This window comes from Pleurodeles waltl, chromosome 9, assembly GCF_031143425.1.
Source record: "Pleurodeles waltl isolate 20211129_DDA chromosome 9, aPleWal1.hap1.20221129, whole genome shotgun sequence".
Taxonomy (NCBI): domain Eukaryota; kingdom Metazoa; phylum Chordata; class Amphibia; order Caudata; family Salamandridae; genus Pleurodeles; species Pleurodeles waltl.
This window is the reverse complement of record NC_090448.1, coordinates 911,906,318-911,925,348: the sequence shown is the minus strand read 5'-3', so window position 1 is coordinate 911,925,348 and position 19,031 is coordinate 911,906,318. Positions and strand designations below refer to the sequence as shown.

The window sequence follows — 19,031 nt, the reverse complement described above, 5'->3', positions numbered from 1 at the left end:
TTCACTCACTTGCTACCTGACCTTTAACAGGAGAGGGCCTACACTGCAAGTGCTGCTGTGACCTGTGTGTCTGGAAGCGACAAGGGCTCATGTGTCTGGGGAAAGGGACCCTGCCTTCCATGCTGAGGAGTTTGAGAAACTGGTGGATGGGGTCCTACCCCAGTACACGTTACTCTACGGTCCTACAGACAAACAGGTGAGAACACTGTGAGCATGATGCATGGGCCATGAATGTATGGAGTGCTGTGTGTGTAAGCCACATGTTGGGGGGGCTGAGGTGTCCCGCCCAGAGTGCAGCATGTATGGTGGTCAATGTATGTGCGTCAGGGGATGGGAGGGATATGGTGGGGCATGAATGTGACGGTCCGGATGGTTAACTAATTCCCTTTTCTGCCTTCTTTTTCCTGCAGGTCAGTGCCCATCAGAAAAAGGGTATTTGGTGTACCATCGCCAAGGAGATGCGGACCCTGGGGGTCTTTGACAGGCGGAGCACCCACTGCCGCAAATGGTGGGAGGACCTGCACTGCTGGGCAAGGAAGACAGCGGAGGCCCAGCTGGGGCTGGCATTCCAACGAGGAAGGGGTGCCCGTCGTACCCTGACCCACCTGATGTTCTGCATCGTGGCGGTGGCCTATCCGGAGGTGGATGGGCGCTTGAGGGCATCACAGCAGCCACAAGGGGGTGAGTACAAATTCAGATTCATTACTTTGTGCGTGTTAAGGTTTTACCTGGGTGGGGATGTGGACTGTGGGTGCCAGGGGCCAGGGCAAACATGGCAGGGTAGGTCCCTTGTTGGGCAGGCTCCAAACCCAATAGTGTTAGTGGGCATCTACTACTGGTCAGGGCCCTGTTTGTATCAGGTATGCAGCTCATGGCGTTAGGCATTGTACCCCATGGGTTGGTGAGTAGCATTGTAACTGGTAGTGCATGGCCTAGTGCATAGGGCTGTTCCCGTGAGTTGTTTACACCAACAGTTGTGTTGTTGCTGGCATTGATCAAGTGTATCCTCTGTCTCCCCCCCTTTTTATTTTGTCACTCTGTCCTTGTGTGCATTAGCATCATCTGGCGCAGGAGCAGAGACACCTGTGACGGAGGGAGCTGCATCCCACATGGGCCTGGAGGCCGAATCCACCGACGGTGAGGGCACCAGTAGGACCGAGGGCGAGGGGAGTACCACGACGGGGACAGTAGGGGATACTACAGATAGCGACTCCTTCTCCGATGAACGCTCCCGGACGGTGGCGGACACCACTCTGCCCATCCCAAAAACAGGTACAGCCGCCACCCCCCCACCAGCACCGCCCTCCCAGCAGCCCCTCAGCGTGTTTCCCATGCCCGCTCACCCAGGAGCGTGGGCATCTCCTTTGCCCCAGGCACCTCAGGCCCTTCCTCAGTCAGCCCTGCTGCCCTCGGTGCGCAGGCTATTGACCTCCTGAGATCCCTCACTGTTGGGCAGTCAACCATTCTGAATGCCATCCAGGGTGTTGAGAGGCATTTGCAACAAACAAATGCATACCTGGAGGGCATTCACTCTGGCGTGGCGGCCCAACAGAGAGCATTTCTGGCTCTGGCCTCTGCACTGAAGGCAGCCATTGTCCCTGTATCCAGCCACCCCCCTCCAACTTCCTCTACCCAGTCCCAATCCCCTCAACCCCAGCCTATCCCAAGCACACCTTCAGACCAGTATTCACTCAGATCAACACACAGAAGTAGCTCAGGCAAACACAAGCACCACACTTCATCTCACAGGCAATCCACACAAGCACCATCCCCATGCAGACACACCAATCTCCACTGTCGCCACTGTGTCCCCCTCCTCTTCCTTTCCACCTCCCTCCCAGTAGCGTCTCCACTCACACCTGCATGCACTACATCCTCATCCACTACCTCCATCACCAGCACACCCATCACTACACACCCCTCACTGGCAGTCACCACCCCCACATCCATGCACACGTCCTCTGTGTCCTCTCCCAGTGTGTCTGTGACCTCTCCCCCTAAAGTACACAAACGCAAGCACCCACCCCCCAACAGCCATTTACCTGACAACAGTATCCAGCCCATGCACCTGCACCCAAACTTAGCAGACAGACACCTCCTACAACCACTCCCTCTTCCTCCACTCCCAGACCTCCTCCCTCTTCCCACCCCAGTGTCCCTAAGAAGCTTTTCCTGGCAAACACTGACCTGTTCCCTACCCCTCCCCCCACGTCCTTTCCCTTGGGCCAGGGTGCCCAAAACCCAGCCCAGCACCTCAGCCATCAAGTCCACATCCGCTGTGGTTCTGTGCAGCTGTCAGAGGCTCAAAGCGGGCACCCGTCAGCCCATTCAGTGTGCCACCAACCCCTGCCAAGGCAAAAACCATTTCGCCACCTGGCAAGGTGAAGATGTGGACAGCATCCAGCAAGGGCAAGGAGCCACAACCACCCAGCAAGGCCACCTCAAAGACTCCAGCTGCCAGACCCAAGGTGACACCACCATCTGCCAAGGTGAGGAAGGGGCACAAAGCACCAGGCAAGGCACTTCAGCCATCCGAGGCTGCAAGTGAAGGCCTGGTGGCTACCAGCACAACCGCCAGCACTGCGGCCAGCACCGACAGCAGCCCCGCCGCTAGCACCGCCGAAAGCACTGCCACCTGCACCGCCACCTGCACTGACGCAAGCACCACTACTGTCAGCAGCAGCAGCCCCAGTGGGCAGCCGTCTGAGGCTGCAGGAGAAGGGCTGGAGACTCCCCCCACCACTGGCAGCACCGGCACCTGCACCGCCGGCAGCACTGCCATCTGCACAGTGGCCAGCATCGCCACCTGCACCGCTGACAGTAGCACCACTGCCAGCAGCAGCAGCCCCAGTAGGCAGCCGTCCGAGGCTGCAGGAGAGGGGCTGGAGCCTCCCTCCAACACAGGCAGCACCCCCACCAGCACCGGCACTACCACCACTGTGCAGCCATAGCCGCTGCCGGATGGACTCTAGCCCTGCCTCCATGGACTACCATGCATCCTGGTCACTGCAAATATTGTGGCTAAGACACCCAGGTGAGGGACTGTGAACTGCCACACCACAAGTTTTGCATCACTGGGCACAGACCCCCCTCCAGAACCAGTGGAAAAATGCATCCACTCACCCTATCCTTGGCAGGATGTAGCACACTGGGCACAGAGACCCCTCCGGAACCAGTGGAAGAAGGCATCCACTCATCCTATCCTTGGCAGGATGAAGCACACTGGGCGCAAAGCCCCCTCCAGAACCAGTGGAGAAATGCATCCACTCACCCTATCCTTGGCAGGATGAAGCACACTGCGCACAAAGCCCTCTCCAGAACCAGTGGAGAAATGCATCCACTCACCCTATCCTTGGCAGGATGAAGCACACTGGGCACAAATCCCCCTGAAGAACCAGTGGAGAAATGCATCCACTTGAGAGGCTGTGGCTTTGCACTCCCCAGGACCAGGCAGTGGGCAAACCACCCACTTGAGAGACTGTGGCTTTGCACTCCCCAGGGCCAGACAGTGGGCAAACCACCCACTTGAGACTTGAGAGACTGTGGCTTTGCACTCCCCAGGACCAGGAAGTGGGCAAACCACCCACTTGAGAGACTTGCTTTGCACTCCGCAGGACCAAGCAGTGGGCATGGAGCCCCCTCCAGGAGCAGTCGCGTTCTACCATCTTCCGGATGAGGTGCCCCCCTTCCCCATCCCCCTGAGGTGCCTGTGTATTTTCGACCTGATGCCCCTGCAGTGTTCTCTCCATACTGAGGCAGGAGTCAAGTGTGGGCTTGGCCTATGAGTTTTGGCCCAGTGGGCCACGGACATTTTGAATGGACAATGTACCACCGTATGTACATTTGTATATATTGTAAATACTGTTTTTGAATTTATAATGTATAGCTGACTATGTCTAATATGACACTCATTTGACTCAATTCCTTTTGTCCTTGCGTTCTTCCAGAAGGTTACAGGGTGTATGTGTAATGTTGATGCATGTATTTGTGTGTATGGTGTTAGGGGTGGGAGTGGGGGTGTTGCGTGTGTGTGTCACTCTCTTTTTCCTCCCGCCCTCTCCTGTGTGATAGATGCAGTACTCACTGTAGTCGTCGCCGTTCGTACTCCTGGTAGATGAGAAGATACATCAACATGGGTAACACCTGCAGCTTGGGCTCCATGGCGCCCTGGTTCTTCGTTGAATGTCGAGAGGTGAGTGGGTCCCTTCTGTGTACTGTTTCCGTCGTGCTTTTGATGGCATTGGTACCGCCCCGGAAAAGCTGGCAGATGGGCGGGCTGTAAAGGGGTGGGCCGTACATTGTCTTCCGCCTCGCTGTTGGCAGTTACCGCCGCGGTGTTTGCTGCTAGCGCCGTGGCGGTCGGAGTGTTAAAGTGGCTGTCTGTGTTGGCGGTTTCCGCCGTGGTCGTGATTCCATTTATTTTACCGCCGACCTATTGGCAATATTACTGCCGCTTTAACATCAACCGCCAGGGTTGTAATGAGGGCCTATGTAGGGGAAGTTTTCCTCATTTCTCCAGCTATGCAACATAAACTGAGTGGATATTTTCCTCTCCAGATAACTTATATCTGTTTCTCTAGCCCTATTATTAACCACAGCAAGGAATTCCTGTTTTGGAATCTGTACTCTTTGCCACTGTGTAGGCACTAAGCCTAGAGAGGCACAGATCTTTTCTGGCCGTCTTCTCACTTGGGCTGCCTAGTTCAGCTCACTTGCCTGTATTTCCCTTTTACATAATCATGTGATTTTGGGAATCTCCACATCCGACAGATACAGCCAATATTTCAATCCTGCTTGCATTCCTTGATAGCTCCACCCCGTCATTTGGCATTCCACCCTTATTGCATAAATCATACTTGTAGGGGGGAGTGAGGACAATTCTTTTACACATCTGCCTTCTTCTACGTCCCAATTCAGCTTCCCAGCAAGGGATAAAATTTCCACCCCATTTTGAAATTGAGGGCCCACCATAGCATTAAAGCAGAAAGTACTGGGTGAAGTGGCTTAATATGAAATCCAACAATAGAGACAAAAGTGTTTTGCATGAAGAAAAAAGAGAAGATAGCAGGTGTTAGGCACAGGTGCTCAAGATACAATTTATTCAAATAGAAGTTTAGATTCTAAAAGAAAAGATGCTGAAAACATATTCATTGGAAGAATATTATCAGAACTTGAGAACAACAAATATCCCTATAAATGCATTATTTTCTTCTCCTACTGTTGCTAAACCTCTTGATGGAATGCCTCAAATTAACAGCAGAAAAACTGTACTCAAATTTCAGCTGTTTTGGGAAACAAATCTTACCCCCACTGAGACTTAACATTTTATTAAGTAGAGACTCACTAAGGTGTTCGAGGTAGGGATTTGGACAACAGAGAATGGATTACAACTTTCACACCATCGCACCCATGATCAGAGATATAATCTAGGTAACTTATCAGTGTATTTTTTCTCGGTAAGCAATACTTTACTTTGGCTCAACTTAGATGGGAAATAAACACTTATAGCACATTTTATACAACAATGAATTACCGATATTGTATTTATTATTTTGTTTTTCAAACTAGTTGTATCACTAGTTGCTAAATCTTTGTAAGCAAATATCCCCGCCACAATTATTTTTGTATTTGTTGAGTGCTCTACCACCAAATAGGTATTTTGGCCTTGTAACTGGTAAAGAAGCAGGCTGAACTAGGATACGATCAGCAAAATAAACAAGCTACCAATAGGTCTTGCCTTTGGGTTCTATTGGCTTTGCCACTAGTTTTTAGTGATGCTGTACACCATAGGTACTCACACACATTTTCCCAAAAAGTATGGTCTGTGGTGCGGCTGAGAGATAGATACACTTATGCTTGCAGGTTGGTGGTCAGAGGACAGGCTGATGTGAGGTGGATGTAAGGTGGACTGATGGATGTACATGAAGTGGAGTGTGACTCATGGAGTTACTTTGAGGGTATGATTCTATACTGTCCTCTAAATTATGGCCCTAGTCTCTAGAAGAGACACAGATTTGACAACAGAGTGCTATGCTGTATCTGAGTCACGGTCCCTCTAACATACCTTGGAGTAGGCCTCTTTTGCTTGCTATCGATACCTTTAGCAAGTCAAGTGCGCAAAAGAAATAACTTGGTTATTGAATTTGAATTAAATAGAATCTTTTGCCTCACAATCACCTTATTCCTTTGGTCAGTCACCTGTAAACATTAGGAAATTAGAAATGCCTAGAAGAAGGCTCCTTTTAGGTAGCAAGTGCTAGAAAAACTCTTCCTAAAGACCCCCTTGCTTTGACAAAACTGATAAACTGACTGGGGGTTCTTCTAATAGTCGTATCTAATCCTCAGTTCCGAAGCGCTTGATAGCTATTTCAGGAAATGCTATTTACATTACAGTATGCTTCTTCCTTTAAGACCTGTGTAGAAATAGGGCTGTTGAAAAGATATGTACCAACAACGGTTCGTGCATAAATGAACATTTCAAATGGAATGCACCAGTGGTGCTGGAATCATTTTCACAGTGAGGTGCTGCCATTAATGTTACATCACTGAGAGTAGTAAGGGTGTAGTATGTAGCTGGTGGTACATTTGGGAGCACACTGCTGCAAATGTATTATTAAAACATAGGGTGGCTGTGCACTGCCATTACAGACAATAGATTTTCAATTGAAATTACCATTACTTTGTGCAAATATACAATTTTACACATAAAACTATACAGTGTACAAATGATAATGTATTGAAATCAGTATCACTTAGTGTACTGAGTTGTTTTAATCATATTACAATCTTTGTTTACACCAAACTGTGCTTCATTTGTGCTTTCTTAATTCTGATATAGTCTGAGATATTTGCGCAGTTCATTTACAGGCAGTTCAATGTTGTTTGTGCCTGGAAAAAACAAAATAGCACAGCTTTTTCATACACCCAGTACCCGGCAAGATTGCCACATAGATTCTCTCACCTTGCAATCATAGAAGGAAAAGTAAACACCAAGCCCCATTTAAAAAGAACAGCAATTTGCCGGAGGCCAAACCTTGACATTTTACCTCTTTCTTTGATAACAAGATAAAAAGTAAATTTAAAGGCATCTTTATTGCACTTACAACTTCACTCGTCTACTTCAACTCTATGTCATGGGTATGAAAATTAAGAACAGAACTGTTGAAGCTATGCTATAGGTAAAGAACACTGGCCATAATAAACAAGCAAGGTTGATAAACTGGTAGACGCAGAAATAAGTAGAACCAGTCAAGCAAAGAATGTAAGGCAGGAAACCTTTCCAAAGAAAAACAGCACTTTTACTGCTGTGAACTAGCATACGTGTGTACTCTTGTGAAGTGCCTCACGAAAAAGAAAAAAAGATTTCCCAGAATGCAAGCACTTGTGGAAGAATACAAGGAGCCAGTCAAAGATGTGGTAAACAGGCTATGCTCCACGGGAGCGACAAAGATATGCTGGACAGCCTAAAACAAAGACATTCATCAAATAGGAAGCAAGCAAATGTGAGTTACAAAACACAAACCCAATGATAAGCAATGGGCGAAATCCATTCCTAGAAAAGCTTTCAAAAAGTCCCCAATATGCCTTGGCAAACAGACAGCTGAGCTGTCTAGTAGGCTTCCACCTTAAAAGATCCTAGTGCCTTTTTAAAGACCAGGTGATTGTTAAGTGTCCTTATCTCCAAAGGGGAAACTGTCCAGAGGTTTAGGAACCAGGCAGCAGAAGGAGCGGGACCAGATGGCAGAAGGATAATCAGTCGTAGAACATTAGATTTTAGGTCAGTGGTGGGCGAGGGGCCCAATTCTGTGGTCCAAAACTTGTGGATGGGGCCTAGGTGTAGCTGTTCCAATTTTGCACCATACCAAGACAATCTCTCAATGCAGAAGTAGATGTGGGAGCTCGAATGTCAAATACAGATGATCTGGGTGTTGTCCACATAAGATTGTCCCTGAAGGGCCTGATATATCAAGGGACCCAAACAAATGTTAGTAAGCAGTAGCAGTAAGGAAGTGCCCTGGACAACAACATAATGGATGTGGCTTATCCCATCTAAAAAAAGAAAGGGACAGCATTTGGAAATGGTTTGATCGAAATTATATTAACCCGGATGTATCATAAAGTACATGTTTGTATGAGAGGTGACCCATTAGTATTTATTAGCATACATATACGTATTATTGGTTTATAAAAACCTTAGGACTGATCCCCTTTCTACAGCCTACAGTCTAGTTGGCATGACGGCAAACACCTGCTTTGCATGTCACTTGTGCTGACGTGTCTCTGAGGCTCCAGGTAGCTGAAAGCGCTTTTAAGTAGGGCTGGTGGAGATTAAGACGTAAGAGCAGGTGTCGAGTGTTGGAATGCCGTTCCCAAAATCAGATCTCCCGAAACGTACACCAACCCGAATTGATGAAGTGCCTCAAAGTCAACAAGAGTAAGTGACAAAGAGCAAATGCAAGCAGAGGAGACAGACTCCTTAAATGCACCGCTGTGATAAAACACGCAGCTGCGATTCCTTACACTGTCCACGCTGACACAGTGAAAGTGCTAGTTAGGATCATGCAAAAGAAGGTCCGCCAAGACCCGTGCGCTTAAGCATCCTGTTTACAATCAGACAGTCATGGAACTTTCCCCTTTAAAGTCCCGGCCCTGGCGATGACCTTGAATGACATTCATTCTTGTACATGGTGGCTCATCAAACTGGAATACTGATACAGCTGGTCTGCAGTCATATCTGTTTTAGAAACGATAACTTGTTTAATGCTTTGGCCTCTGTATATGAAGGCTTATCTCCGAATGCTTTAAAATAATTTAAACAAAACTTTACTTTGCACTAACTAGTTAAACAGCTAATGGGTTAACAACACTGTACACACAACAGCTTATTAAGGGAAGGAAGACACTGAATATCTGACATTTAGCTTTCAAAAACAATCTGGCATAACTTCGCAGATAATTAAAACATGGTAATACGTTATTATAAGCGACTTTTGACACCACTGAAGTCTTCGCACTGCATTAAAAAAGTTAGTTGACGTGAGGTCAAACAATGTCTGTGTGCTAACTGACACTTCGCAGAGACATGTTTGGGGATCTGTTCCAACTTCCCTCCCCCTTAGCTCTGGGATGGAAAGCAAGCTGATCTCGACCGGCAATGCCCCAAATAGGAGGCTGAAACAACACAAAAGAAAATCAGTTAACTAGGGAGGGAGGGAGAATGCAGAGGAGGGTGTTTACCAAATTCAACGCACATATGTGAATCATTGAGCGTTCACGCTTCAACAAGCATGTGCGAGGTGAACAAACACTGTAATCAATTTGAAATTTCCTGTATGTTTCAATAAAACTAAAAAAGAAAATACAGCTTTTCTACAAAATGCCTTTTAAACGGCGTGGATAAGCACGCCACGGATACCCAACCAGAGGGCAATACTAAACAAGATGCATGAGCAAAGACACTACTCGAAAAAGGCAGTCATTAGGCATTGCCCACAGTTAACGTTCACTACATAAAGAATGGGCATACTAATAACATTACGTCAGTAAAGCCACGCGTGAGAATACCAACAATGCCCGATAAAGCTTTTCAGGGCCGCTGATAATCTTTAAAAAGTGTCTACGTGAATATGCAGCCGCAGACCAGATTTCTCTTCAGATTCAAAATAAAACGTTTTGTTTCTGTATATGGAAAGAGTAAAATAATCACCTTTTGCTTGTTTTCTTTGTCCCTCTGTTAGTTGCATTTGCCCCTTTTTCTTGATGTCTAATCCCATTCCATTTCTTTCAGGGATCTCAATTGGAGATGAAAAGTGCAAGGCCGCCGCTCATAACGGTTCCTCGTCTGGAGGCTTATGCAGCACTTACACTGAAGATCCATTAAAATGGTGCAAATCCATCGCTTACGGTTAACAGCACCGCGACGACATAATATTAAGCCTGGCAACGAGGGGAGTGGCTATGGAGGAGGAGCCATGATAACTACAAAACTAATTCCTGAAATAGTGAAATCTTATACAACCCAAGCATTTGCAATGCAATTGCCATGTTTCTTACGGGTCGGATTCCGTGGTTTGGGCACATTGTAATGGTGCTGCCGCAATATGTAAACTAAAGCTCGGCGTGCTGCACTGCAACAATTGAAGGAACTGCAATGCCTCATGTGCTCCATGGAAAGCTGTGTATAGAGTGAGAAAGTGTGGTGCGTGGACTAGAGCTGGTGACTTGGGGAACTGAGGACCCAGGTTCGAGTCTGATGAAGCAGAAAATGAAGGTTTTGATTTATTAACGCATAAACGTAGTGTGAAATAATCATGTGTGACATTAACCGAACTAATAAAGATTGTACGGGGACAAAATGTGCCCTCAGAGTAGTTTGGCAACATTTATACGCGTGCTTTATGTAACGTAGTGTATTAGAATTGCACTAATCCGACATAATCATAAACGTGTGCTACGATTTGCTTGTTTGAAATGCGTTAGCTTAGCATTACTTTAGAGGAGGCTTTGGCCTAGTGGCCTGGTCTCACGGTTTAGATGCTCGTATTTTTCCAATGTGCTATTAAACGTGTATTTCTGCTTGAAGCTGTACTTTTCCACAGAAACTGTTCACATGCTTATCTTAAAGTTTCGTGCCAGCCTGGCATATTTTCTCTTTAATTCAAGGTCGACTTGCAGGTGCGGACAATGGAGGCTCTGAAAGTGAGCTAATTGGTAGACAATGTTGCAACTTGCGTACCCATCTCCAAGGATAATGTATGCTTAAGTAAAAGCTTGAGAACTGTCGATTTTGATTGGACAATTTGGAGCTAACCTATGAACCCTCCAATGGAGACCCTACTGGATTCGAACTGTTGTCTATAAAAACCAGGTGCACGAGAAGAAGGTAGCCATTGAGCTTCTTTTTTTGAGGCCATTACCCGGACACTACGCCATTTTGCAGACTTCGTAGCTATTATGGCCCACTTTGCTGCGACGCCATTTTGAGAGACTTTGATGCTTTCTCTAATCGAGAGAAAGAGACTTTGATGATTCTTGCCCTAGAGACTTTAACTTTGATCCCTTTGCATGAAGTAGTAGTTTTACCTTGCCGCCGTGAGGCAATTGCCCCGTCCACCCCTGCCCCTTTGCCCCGTCCCATGCTGATCGAGAAACGGTACCTGTGAGACGAAGACTTCCTTGTATGCTGATCGTAATTGGTAAATATGAAAGGAAATTGTAAAATTGCATTGTGTTTCTTTTAGGTAACCAACTGCTGATTTTGATAAGAGCCCTAGCTAGGAGTCTTTTTCTAAATTAATGTTGCTAAATTGTTTTTGCATGAAGTCCCACATGCCGATGCTAATTTGAGGTTAGATGAGGATTCCATATGTTGCACGATGCAATTTGAGATCTTGTTATGCTGACTAAATGTACGCAATTAGCTCATTACAGATTATCGTATTAGTGCTTTGCATTGCTATTATCGAATGCCTTGTGATTCAAATGCTACATAGATTACACTTGTTTCGACGTTATGGACAGCTATTAATGTTCATATATGTTTATCATTTGGTGTTGAGACACATTTATATTGTGCTAGCTTTGTTAATATAGGGAAATAAATTCACTAACTTTGCAATAAACTGGTGTGGTTATTCCTGACTGAAAGGTCAGGGTTTGCCAAAATGTATTCTGGATTAATTGTTAAGTGTTATGTTGATCAAGGTATTGCTTATGTTCGTTATTGATTATTGATTCGATGCGACGGATCGATTAAGAGTACAGAGAGTTCCCACTTAGTCAAAAGATTCATCGGCCTAAAGAGCGTCCGAACACAGGTAAATTGTTACTATGGTTCGCTCTATCAGTAGATGGTAGCAGAGGACGTTTACGTCTTTTGGGACCCTGTACTATTAGAGTACATGATGTTGGATTAACGGTTACGCATTTTGAGGCCTCATTCGAGAAGTTGAATTAGATTTTTTTTGGATAAAACTGATTGACAGAATGATGATGGGCTAGGTCCACCGCGACTTTCCCGGGATCTCGGAGCTTGCGGATGGAGAGAACGGAGGTTTGGAAACAGCGTTGGCGGTACTAGTGATGGTTTGAGTGAAGTTAGGGTTTTGCGCTTGCACAGCTTATTGCCGCAGGGTGTGTGAAAAGGGTGCGAGGGATTTTTTCTTTAAAGGATAGCGGAGGTGCGACTCCGAGTGTAGAAGTAGAGAAGTCGTCGAACTTCATAGAAATAGCGGCGGTGCGGCTCCGAGTGTGAGAGTAGGGAAGTCGTCGAACTTCATGTGCGTGTGGCGCTTTGTGCATAAAAAGGTCCACGTGGTTGTTGTTGTTGAGACGGGCCCTGCGAGGTCAAGAGACTCCGGAGTATGTTGATCCATGTTGTGGTCTGGGCGGTTTAATAGGTTGATCGGGCGTGGTCAACGAGTCGGTACGTGTGTTAGGGAGTGAAAGAAACTTCGACTTCGGGCTTTGACAAGATTCTAAGTGCACTAGAACAGATCATTGACAAGTTGAGAGTAGGTCTGCAGGTCAGATTTGCTTGCGAACGTGGGGACTGAGAAAGACGGAATAGCGGCCGAGGCTAGTGAAAGGTCCCTAAGGTCCTGAAGCGATTGTGTTACCCTTCCTGTAGTAAACCGACAGATCTGTTTTATTTTTTGGTAGCTCGCGATACATGCAAGAAGTTGTTACGAGAGGAGCTGAGTGAAGGAAGACTAGCCGCGAGGCTTTGTCAGCCGCAGTGTGTGTGTGAGTGTGACGTCACTAGGAGCCGCGCTGGGATAGGTTGGTTGGAGAGAAGGGTTGCACACGGATTGGACGCAGTCCGTGGGGCTCGTTTGGAAGGGGAAAGGCAAGCGAAGAGTATTCCGGGAATTAAAGTCACATATTGATTACTAATTTTGTGGAATAAAAGTGACCTATTGATTATAAACTTTGTGAAATAAAAGACGAGAAAATGAAATTCCTTAAAGCATTTAGGAGTGCGATGAAGGGGGAGTCTTACATCAAAGTGAGCGTAGGAGAGGAGACGCCGCCCGAGGGCACACCAGCTTACATTGTAATGGAAGAGAAGGGGGTAGCTCCGTGCCTTTGGCTAAAGCAATGGCACAAACTGACAGAGAAACATGGGAGCGTAGCGTTCCCGATACATGGGACATTCAATATAAGGATCCTAGAGAATTTGAGATTCACGATGTACGACATGAAGGTGCCTCCAAGGCCAGCACAGTTTGAGGCTCTAGCAATCTGGGAATTAATGGCTAGACAGCAACAGAAGAATAAGTTTGAAACAAGGATGAGGAAGGTAGAAAAGACACTAGCGGATGCTAGGTGGGATAATGCGCAGAAGGTCAGATGTATTGCAGGGGATAAAATTGTTTCCCGCAATTACTAAGGAAGAAGAGGAGACAGGTAAGAAAGCCACCTGTAAGACAGACAGAAAGTGTTCCAAGGATAAAGAGGATGAGGAAAAGTTGAGAAGAGAAGAAGAGTTAGAGGATGAGGAGTTAATAATGCAATTGCTGAACGACCGTCCACCACCTTATGCGGAGAATGGACAAGGTCCGAGTACCAGTTCTGCCCCTCCGGCATCGGTACAGATCAGTGAAACCCAGAGTTCAGGAGCGTCATCGGGATCTAAGGACCCGAGTTTACTGTTCACCCCGCAGATACCGCAGGTTAGGAGAATATATCCAGATGTGCCCATAATGAAACCAGCAGAAAATTATCAACCGCAGATGCCAGGGTACTACAGCAGTGACAACAGTGGAGGAATGGTTCTAGAACAAACAGTAAGGGGAGTACAGAATGGTCACAATCCAACAATGATACAGGCTGGATCAACTCAGTTTATGATGCCTCAAAAGCAGATGCAGGGAGGAAACGCACATGCTCAGATGACGGGGAGTCAGATGGGCATGCCGGCAATGATGACCCATAGTATGGGAATGAACATGCCTCAGAACATGGGAAATGGACAGAACCCAGACGCGATATCACTACCCATTACTGTAGGTCCACCGGTACCTCTGTACAGTCAGCCTAACTTAGGTATGAGCGGTCAGGGAGCAATACTGCAGAAGGGGACAGAAAGGAGGTGCATAGAGAACACTCCAGGGATAACTCCTATAGCGGCTCAGCCAAATGGATCTGGATCCTTGATGGAGTTTAGTCCCATATGTGCTCAGTCTACACTGGTGAGGTCGAGTCCCCCACTGATAATACCTTTAACATCGAATACTGAAAAGTTGCCGCAACCATCAATGGCAGTCGATGTGAATGCTACACTGATGGGGGTAAATGCGCAACAGCTGACACAGTGGTTCAACAGTCTGAATTCCACACAAAGTTCAGACAGTGGGAAAGGAGAAGATTACTTGAATAGGATGAGGCTGAACATGGAAGCACAAGAATTGGTGGAAGGGAATATGGGTGTGAATAGGTTAGAGTCCTACACGGAAGAGGAGCTGAGGTATCTATGTCCAAAGATCACGAAAGAAGTGAACAAGGTACATAAAAGTTTGCAGGAAGTAGCGGACAGAAACGGGATTGACATAGGCAAGACGAAACACTTGAGCAGGAGCTATAGGTTGGATTTTGGGACCACAGATTTTGAACACATGAGGTCAGCAGGTATGAAGGCACACCTTAGAGAGTTGTTGCAGAGTGCCCAAGTGTGGAGGTGCTTAGACAAGTGGGAAAGCAGGTGGGTAAAGAGGAAGGATAAGAGGAGGGACAGTGCTACAGAGCACAACGAGAAAAGACCGCAGAGCAGCGAGACAGTAACCATGTTACCAATGAGGGAGACAGCAGGTGGAAAATTAATACATGTACCATGGCACAGAAGCGACATTCAGTCATTTACGGATGATTTTCCCAAACTGAGAGAGAAGCCGATTGAATGGTATCAACAGACTGATAGGTTTGTGAAGCTTGCAAAATGTCTCTGGGAAGACCTGAACACTCTCTTTGAGATCGTGGTTAAGGCAGATTGGTGGGAGGATTGCAAAAGAGCTGTAGGTTGGCCGACAAGTGAACCAGAGAGAGACAGGGAGACGGGTGCACCATCACCTATGGTGATGAGTTTGTACTATAAGGTGATTGAGCATTTGAAGACGAAGGTGGCCGCGAAAAATGTGGATTGGCAGAAGATTGATCGAACTGCCCAAGAGGCTAAAGAATCGATTCATAGTTACTATGAGAGGTTGTTGAAGGCGTTTAAGAACTACAGTGGCACGGAAACAATTGAGGCGAAAGATATGCTTCATTTTGTGTTCAGATTTGTGGAAGGGCTGAGACCGGAGATAGGTCAGATGATAAAGTCGCATTTGATTTGCTGGCAGTCGAAACCGATTGATGAGGTCTTGACTTATGCGAAATACTGTAGCGACGAAATTGAAGTGAAACAGAAAAGGCTGAAAGAGAAGGTGATGATGATGCAACTTAAAGCAGCTCAGACAGGTCTGCAAGGTTTGCAAGGGATGCAAGGGTTCCAACAGCAGGTACCGCAGCCGCAGCCACAGTTGCAGGGAAACATGCCGTTTCAGCCACAGGCTAGAGGCAGAGGAGGTTTTGTGAATAACGGTCCGGATTTAAACACTGTTGTAACGGGTGTGCAGGCAATGAAGAAGGTGACGCCGTGTCACGTGTGCGGAATTGTCGGTCATTGGAAACGCGAGTGCCCGATGGTGGTGCAGGAAGGTGCAGGTGCAGGTGTAGGTGTTGGTCAGCAAAACAATGATGTCAATGCATTTCAGACAATGAGGGGACCGAAAATGAGAGGTCCAAACCCAAATTTTCAGACCATAAATCAATTGCAGGGATTACAACCTATGCAGCCGCAGCAGATGCAGATGCCCCGTATGCAGATGACGCAAATGCAGCCAATGCAACAGCAGTTACCCATGGTACCTAATCAGCAAATGCAAATACCTTTGGCACCAATGAGTCAGCAGCAAGTGATGGTTCCTCCACAGGTCTCGGGTCAGGTAATGAGTACAAATGGCACCGTACAACAGTTCCCATTACACAGTGAGAGTGGAATAAACAATGTATGGGAGAGTGAAAGCTCAGAAGAGGAAGGAGATTGTGTGCTTGCAGCATCCTTAGAAGTTGATCAAAAGGGTCCGTACGTAGAGGGAAGAGTAATGGGTCACCGTGTTTCATTCTTGGTGGACACGGGAGCCACACGTTCAACTGTTAAGAGTAGTGAAGTACCAAATTTGCCACTCTCAGGGAGGACAGTTCAAGTGGTGGGAGTAGCAAACAGACACCTGACGAACCCAATTACAGATCCGGTACCAGTCAGCATCGGTAACTATCAAGGGGTACGTCAGTTTGTGATATGTGACTCAAGCCCAATAGCACTGTTAGGGAGAGACCTATTATGCAAATTGGGATGTTCGATCATGTGTTCAAACGAAGGAATAACGATACAGACGAGCAGTGACGGGGAAGAAGAGGATAGTGTAGAGGGGGATGAAATGGAAACGGTAGATGAAGAGTATCCTCTGATTTGTCTTTTCCCGATGATAACTGAAGAAGATATTCCAGCCGAATTACGAGAAACAGTCGGAAAGGAAGTGTGGGACATGACAGGGAAAGAGGTGGGATTGATGAAAGGAGTGGAACCGGTGAAAGTGACGGTAAAGCCCAATGCGATCTTTCCCCAGACCCCACAATACCACATGGCACAAGATACCCTCATGAAAGTTGCCCAACTCATTGACGAATTTGTGAAACAGGGGGTACTGAAAGAAGTGTTAAGCAGTCCATGTAATTCACCAATAATGGGACTAATAAAGCCGAGTGGAAAGGTCCGACTTGTGCAAGACTTGAGGAAAATAAATGACATCATAGTCAAATGCTGCCCAGTAGTACCGAACCCAGCTGTGATAATGTTTCAAATTCCTTGCGATGCCGAATGGTTCTCGGTCATCGATTTGTCACAAGCATTCTTTTCTGTGCCTCTTCATGAGGACAGCCAATTTCTCTTTTGTTTCAAATTCCTAGACAGAGTGTACAGTTGGTGTCGAATTCCTCAAGGGTTTTCTGAGTCACCGTCGATATTCAATCAGGTTCTAAAGAAAGACTTGGAAGAGTTAGAGTTGCCATTCGAGTCAACCCTAGTACAGTACATTGACGACTTACTTGTTGCATCAAAGACAGAAAGCGACTGCACAGCCGATACCATTGCTCTGTTGAACCATTTGGGAAGGAATGGACACAAGGTGTCTCCTTCCAAATTACAGTTCTGTCAGAAGAAAGTGAAATACTTGGGTCACCAAATAGAGAAAGGGTCACGGAGAATAATGAAGGAAAGAATAACAAGTGTACTTCAGATGAGTCCGCCCAAGACGAGAAAGGAGGTGAGGAAGTTTTTGGGAATGGTGGGCTACTGTCGACAGTGGATTCCCAACTTCTCGACTCTAGCGAAGCCTTTACTGAAACTGACCCAGAAGGATGCTTTGGATCAAATTGAGCTGAAAGGAGATGAGATGGATGCCTTTGTTGAATTGAAAGAATGCATGTGTAGGGCTCCAGCTTTAGGTATGCCTGATTACACAAAGCCTTTCACATTGTTTTGCCATGAACGTGATGCATGTTCTTTGTCTGTCTTGACTCAAGCCCATGGTGGCGTAAACAGACCAGTAGCGTATTTTTCAGCTACTTTGGATCCGGTCGCAGCAGCACTCCCAGGGTGTTTGCGCGCCGTAGCAGCAGTTGGTATCAGCCTCACTCAGAGTGAAGGAATAGTGATGGGACACCCAGTAACAGTCATGGTCCCTCACTCAGTTGAGATACTTTTGACCCGCTCCCGAACACAGCACATGACTGGAGCAAGACTCACAAGGTATGAAACGATTATTCTGGGCTCACCGAATGTGCAGCTGAAAAGGTGCACTACGTTGAAACCAGCAACCTTGCTTCCTGGAGAAAATGTCGAAATTGAGAACACTGAAGACGTCGAGCATGACTGCCTTCAGGTGACTGAATTTTGCACAAAACCCCGACCGGACATTAAGGATACGAAGCTTGATGAAAATGACCAAATTCTTTTTATTGATGGTTCATGTCTAAGAGATGGGATGGGGATTTTGAAAGCAGGATACGCTGTATGCACTGTAACAGGGGTCTTGGAAGCGGGATGGCTCCAAGGAGTCTATTCTGCACAAGTAGCAGAACTTGTAGCCCTTACCAGAGCATGTCAACTGTCTGCATTGATGAAAGTCACCATTTACACTGATAGCCAATATGGGTTTGGGATTGTGCACGACTTTGGACAACTATGGTCACAGAGAGGGTTCCTGACTTCTTCAGGATCCCCAGTGAAGAACGGGGAGAGAATAAGGGAATTGTTACACGCTATTCAAGTACCAGCCGAAGTTGCAGTGGTAAAGTGCAGTGCTCACACGAAAGGACAGGACTATGTTTCTCTGGGAAATGCATATGCGGATCAAGTCGCAAGATTTTGTGCCTTGAACTGTATATTACTGAGAGATGAATGGAACTCAATAAGTGAGCCAGAACTCGAACCAGCTGAAGCATTTGCCTTGAAGGTCGTAGATACAATAGAGGAACTAAAAGCACTACAGAATAATGTCAGAGAGGATGAAAGAGATTCCTGGATTAAATCACAATGTATAAAGAGACAAGACGAGTTATGGGTTTCACATGAGGGAAAATTTGTTTTGCCAAACAGTCTCCTATCACAGCTTGCGCGGTTCTATCATGGGCAAGCTCACCTAGGGAGAGATGCCATGATAAGATTGTTCAAAACTGATTGGTTTAACCCCAGATTTCGTCAAGCTGCAGAAGCAGTTTGCCATCGATGTGTCACTTGCCAGCAGATGAACCCAGGAAAGGGAACAGTTGTGAACGCGAGTCACATTGGTAGGGCAAGCGGTCCTTTTAGTCGTATGCAGATGGACTTCATTGAGATGCCTGTGCATGGAGGTCTGAAATATGTGTTGGTGATTGTGTGCATTTTTTGTCACTGGATTGAGGCATACCCCACACGTAGAAATGACAGCCTT

At 46.6% G+C, this 19,031-nt stretch overlaps 1 protein-coding gene across 10 annotated transcripts in view; it reads right to left on the bottom strand.

Moving 5' to 3' along the window:
* Window positions 1–19,031, bottom strand: part of BDKRB2 (bradykinin receptor B2) — a 441,339-nt gene that overhangs the window by 366,236 nt on the left and 56,072 nt on the right. The gene's annotated exons all lie outside the window — the stretch shown is intronic.